The sequence below is a fragment of the Hylobates moloch genome, unplaced genomic scaffold (genome assembly GCF_009828535.3).
Source record: "Hylobates moloch isolate HMO894 unplaced genomic scaffold, HMol_V3 SCAFFOLD_5, whole genome shotgun sequence".
Taxonomy (NCBI): domain Eukaryota; kingdom Metazoa; phylum Chordata; class Mammalia; order Primates; family Hylobatidae; genus Hylobates; species Hylobates moloch.
In genome coordinates, this window is record NW_026652280.1 from 100684156 (window position 1) to 100690458 (window position 6303).

Genomic DNA, 6303 nt, shown 5'->3' on the forward strand with positions numbered 1-6303 from the left:
AACACTGCAGAACTCAGGGCAGTGGCTGCCTTGAGCCTGCCCAGGACAGGACTGTGATTATCCTCTCCTGCATTCTACAAGCCATGGAGATGGGGGCATTGCTCTTGCATGAGGCTGGGACTGAGAGCAGCCCCCCACAGGCTGGATCTGGATCCTAGGGAAGAAGAAGATGGGAGATCTCCCCCTTTGGGTCCCGACTCAATAGAACCCAAATGTAGGCCAGTAGTTGAACCTCTGTGCTAGCCAGAGCCAGGCCAGAAGTCAGTCAGGTGCTGCATCCAAGAACAATCTAGCATCGGAGAAGCGGCTTAAGGGTGTCAGGATATAATGTATAAAACCACAAGTTGTATAGGGTCACCCAGTGGGGTAGTTATCAGACTGAATGTACATTTATTATACATACCTGCAAAAGATTGCACACAGGCCTGTTATTATTATTAGTATTATTTTACATATGTAATATTATTACAAATGTTATATCTTTATTATATAATACTTAAGCCTGGCACATATAGATAGTTGATAAATACCACTTTTTTTCTTTGTTACTAGATAACTTACTGGAGTGGATAAAGGCACTTAATAGCTTTTGGAGACCTCTTTTTCTTCTGGGGGTATCTGAGGCATTTCTTTCTTTCTTTCTTTCTTTTTTCTTTTTATTTTTTTGAGATGGAGTTTCGTTCTTGTTGCCCAGGGTAGAGTGCAATGGTGCGATCTCGGCTCACTGCAACCTCCGCCTCCCAGGTTCAAGCGATTCTCCTGCCTCAGCCTCCCTAGTAGCCGGGATTACAGGCATGTGCCACCACACCCGGCTAATTTTGTATTTTTAGTAAAGATGGAGTTTCTCTATGTTAGGTGGGTCTCGAACTCCCAACCTCAGGTGATCCACCCACCTCGGTGTCCCACAGTGCTGGGATTACAGGCATGAGCCACCGCGCCCAGCCACATTTCTTGCTTTCTTGTAACTTCAAAAGCCAGTTTTAGCTGGGAGCAGTGGTTAACGCCTGTAATCCCAGCATTTTCGGAGGCCGAGGCAGGTGGATCACCTGAGGTCAGGAGTTCACGACCAGCCTGGCCAACATAGTGAGACCCCCACCTCTACTAAAAATACAAAAATTAGCCAGGCATGATGGCGCATGCCTATAGTCCCAGCTACTTGGGAGGCTGAGGCAGGAGAATCACTTGTACCTGGGAGGTGGAGGTTGCAGTGAGCCGAGATCACACCACTGCACTCCAGCCTGGACAACAGAGTGAGATTCTGTCTCAAAAAAAAATAAAATAAAATAAGCCATTTCTGGTCATTAACATCAGTAGAATATATGTCAGCATAAATACTGCCACAGAGCACTACTCAGCCAGTTGGGCAACTCACTCTTCTCTACCAAAAGCTTTACAGGTTATCAAAGCAAGTGGGTTTACTATGGGAGGCCACTGTGAATTTTGAAAATTAATGTTGAGGGACTGGCGCAGTGGCTCACACCTGTAATCCCAACATTTTGGGAGGCCAAGGCAGGCGGATCACGAAGTCAGGAGATTGAGACCATCCTGGCTAACACAGTGAAACCCCGTCTCTACTAAAAATACAAAAAAATTAGCCAGGCATGGTGGCATGCGCCTGTAGTCCCAGCTACTTGGGAGGCTGAGACAGGAGAATCACTTGAATGTGGGAGGCGGAGGTTGCAGTGAGCTGAGATCGCACCACTGCACTCCAACCTGGGCAAAAGTGTGAGACTCTGTCTCAAAAAAAAAAAAAAGAAAATTATTGTTGATTGTTAGGAGCTGTTTTAGTGGAATAAAAACTCAATGATAAAGAATTGAGGAGAAACAACGATAACAAAAAAGGAGGGCAATAAATTTGTGCCTAGCAACTCTGAATTGCTTACTATGCATTTCCTAAGAGTTGTTCTAAAATGATGCCCTGGTACTTAAAAATAACTGAGTAGGCCGGGCGCGGTGGCTCACGCCTGTAATCCTAGCACTTTGGGAGGCCAAGACGGGCGGATCACGAGGTCAGGAGATCGAGACCATCCTGGCTAACACAGTGAAACCCCATCTCTAATAAAAATACAAAAAAATAGCCAGACATGGTGGCAGGCGCCTGTAGTCCCAGCCACTCGGGAGGCTGAGGCAGGAGAATGGTGTGAACCCAGGAGGCGGAGCTTGCAGTGAGCGGAGATTGCACCACTGCACTCCAGCCTGGGTGACAGAGCGAGACTCCTTCTCAAAAAAAAAAAAAAAAAAAAAAAAAACGGTAATTTATTACTTTCTTTGATAATATGTTGCAAGTTATTTAGAATACATCCATAGGCAGTACATTTCTGTCCCAGTATCACTGTATGAGCAAATACTGAAGGAGTTTGCAGACATCTGCTTTACAGTAGACAGGGAGATAGATGTTCCAATTGGATATAGCCCATATGTGTAGTAAAGTCTGGTTATAGGAAATTACAGACTAAAGAAGACTGTTGTTGTAAACATGTATCCCTGCATGCAGTAAGGTTAAACAGAAGATCCACAACAAACCAAATTAACAATTACTAAGTCAGACTAACAGTTACTTATAGTTAAAAAGCAAGAATAGCAGGGATTGGAAAACAAAACCAACTCAGGGGCCCTGATAATAGCATGTTCTTTCCTATAGGTGGGGAAGTCTCACCTCCTGAATGCACCTATAGAGCTAGAGCTTGGCACTGCTATGTGGAAGCCAGACTTCTGAGAATACTGAGTTTCTGAGTACTTCATTTTTAGACAGTAACTCTTAATCATTTAGGTGGTTTTTAATAAGTAGCCCTAGGTGGTATAGATACATCTGGGGTCATTTCACAGGCCCCTGGGGAGGTGAGCCATTCTTTATAGGAAGAGCTCCTCCCTTGGGAGAGGACTGACCACCCATGTGTTGGCAGTGCCGTTACACACGGGGAAGTTACAGGGAAAACACTCGAAGGGTAGGCACGGATGAATGATGAATTAACAATGGGTGATTTTTATTGTGTTTGCTTGTCTGTATTTTCTGAAATAAACCTATTACTTTTGGTTAATTTTTTTTAAAGACTTTCATCCAACTCGTCAAGTTCCTACAATAGAACAGTTAAAAAAAAAAAAGACTTACATCATCACCTCACAACCATGGGGGAGTTAAAACAATTACTGAAGGGGAGGAGATGAAACGTTTATGAATAAGACTGCAGTTACTTGAGCTGCTAAGATTAAATGACAATAGGAGTTGTTGTTCTTTCAAGGCGTAAACTGACTTCTGTTGAGGAAAGGTCACTGCTTCGCCACTGTGTCCTATGTTAGATTAAAAGGGGTGGGGGGAGCAGCGGTGCAGCTTCCCTCTCATAGTAGTTGTGATTAAAGCTTTTCTGGATCATTTCTGAAGAAGGGTGAAGGCTTTCGGATTGTCTTGCCTGAAGACAAGAAAGCAGAGGTAAGATATAACTCCTGTTACTTAAACGGAGGAAAAAAAAAATGGGGAAGTGGACTGGAATTGCAACAGCAAGAGTTTGTTGTGGTTCTTGTTTGTTTTTACCTTTTAAATTTGTGAAATACAGCATATATATGCAGAAACATGAATAAAACATAAATGTATAATTAAATTATTGGAAAGCAAACATATGTAGCCACTACCCAAGTCAAGAGCTAGAACATCACCAGTACCCAAAAGATTTCTTCCCAGTCAAAACTCCCACCTTTCTCCCTAGAAGTAATTAACCACAATTTTGTCTTTTTTTTTTTTTTTTTTGAGACAGTGTCTTGCTCTGTCTCCAGGCTGGAGTGTAGTGCCACGATCTTGGCTCACTGCAACCTCCGACTCCCTGGTTCAAGCGTTTCTCCCACCTCAGCCTCCCCAGTAGCTGGGACTACAGGCACATGCCACCATGCCCAGCTAATTTTTTGTATTTTTAGTAGAGATGGGGTTTCACCGTGTTGGCCAGGATGGTCTCGATCTCCTGAACTTGTGATCCGCCCACCTCGGCCTTCCAAAGTGCTAGGCTTACAGGCGTGAGCCACTGCGCCCAGCCTCATTTTGTCTTTTATGCAGAGCATACTATAGTTCGGTTTTGCCTGGCTTGGGACTTTCTGTAAGTGGGACCATATAGTATACATATGGCTTTTCCCACTCAGTATCATATTTAGATAATTAGCTACCTTGTTGCATGCGTAGATCTTTTATTTTTGTTGCTGTGTCATATTCCATCATGGGCATATGCCACCATTTATCCATTTTACTTTTGATGGACATTTGGGTTGTTTCCAGTTTGGGGGCTATTACAGATATTACAAATAATGCAACCATGAACTTCTTGGGGTTTACCATTACCTCTCTAGATAATGGTAAACTGGTTTCCTGTAGTGACTAGGAGCTGCTCTGCATCCTTGCTGCCACCTGGTCTAATCAGATGGCTAATGCTGTCTGTCTGGTGAATGGACAGTAGCTCACTGTAGCTATACTGTGCATTTCTCTGATGTGATGGGGTTGAGAACCTTTTCATATGTTTGATATTTTTTATCTCCTGTGAAGTTGTCTTTTGATTGTTTTTGCCCATTGTTACACCTACTGAGTGGTCTGTTATTCTTTCAACTAACCAGCCGTCTGAAGGCTAATCTAAGGATATAAAACATGCCTCCTGCCCCGGAGGAGATGACTTGACAATTCTAGAGGCAGATATATGAACAAGAAGTACATGATAATTGTGATTACTGAGGCATCCATCTTCCCTACCAGACTAGCTAAAGGATGGCGCTCTTATTTGTGTCATATCCTGGGTGCTAAACACAGTATCTGCCACATAATTAGGTGCTTAGTAAAGTTTTGTTAAATGATCGAATGGGGCGTTTTTAGCGCAATGTGCAAGTGCCCTGTTAGGGGTAGGTGCCCAGTAACTCGAGAAGCATGGAGTAAGAAGCCACAAACAGCACCAGCTCCCCCCTCCCCTCCCCCTACCTGCTGTGGGGAAGGCCTCCCTTGTAGGTTTGAAAGGTTGATTCACGGAAAGCAGTGGAAGAGGTGCATGCTAGGCCAACGAATAGAATGTGCAAAGGCCCAGAAGGAAGACAGAGCCCAGCCTGCAAGGGAATGTTAATTTGGAGTCACTAACACTGTGAAAGGGCATCAGCTGGAGATACTGCTATAAAGGGGACTGCCTTGTAATCTCATAAGCGGGGGGTAAAATTAAGATTAAACACAGGGAAAGAACATTCTCACAGGTGAGGATGGTGTTGAACCCTAGAATAATCGTTTCCCAGATACCTTGAACAAAAATCGAGCAGTTAGAGAAGCCTGACCGTGAAGCAAATTTGACTTTTGTCCCTCTAGATAACTAAAGTTATATTTTTGAAAGTAATGGTGTAATTTGAATGAGTGTAGAGAAGCGCTGAAGACTGAGCTTTCCGCCTTCAGACCTGGATTTGGCAGCAGCGTGGCCTAGTCAAGCCTCGGTTTCTACACCTGCAAAGTGGGAATAATACCTACCTTGGAGAGCTGTTGTGAAGATTAAGGGAGATAATACATGTAAAGTACTTAACCATTGCCTGGTGGGGTAGTTTTTATGACCTAGATCCTAAATTTTTCACTGCTAATGTTGCTACTCTTGGTACTTTTTACTGGTTGGCATCTGCTTGCTTAAGTTTGTAACATAGTAGGAGCATTAACAAGGTCCCACGGTGGGGACCTTGGTCGTTTGAAGAGATCTGCCCTCCCGCCCATCCCCCCACCGCCCCACTTTGGAGACGCGGCCACCACCGCGCTGGCGCAGAGAGAGGGAAGACCGGGCCTCAAGCTGTTTCTGGCCTGAGGTTTTGCGTGCCTTTGTTTTCCTTTTGCTCTATTCGTGTATTCCTGCTTAGGGCCTGTGCGGGGAATTAGGAGCTCAGTACTGAAACGGCGGTTTTCCTAAAGAGTACTGGACGGGCGCGGGAGCTGACGCCTGTAATCCCAACACTTTGGGAGGCCGAGGTGGGCGGATCTCTTGAAGCCTGGAGTTCAAGACCACCCTGGCTAACGTGGTGAAACCCTGTTCTTACTAAAAATACAAAAAAAAAAAAAAAAAAAAAAGCCAGGAGTGATGGCGCGCGCCTGTAATCCCAGCTACTCCGGAGGCTGAGGCAGGAGAATCGCTTGAACCCAGGAGGCAGAGGTTGCAGTGAGCCGAGATTGCGCCATTGCACTCCAGCCTGGGCAAAAAGAGCGAGACTCCGTCTCAAAAAAAAAAAAAAAAAAGTACCTTCCGTAGTTCTCATGCAACGGAGGGGTTCGACCTGTAACCGGCCTGAAACCGAGCGCTGGCGCAAGATTTGCTCAAG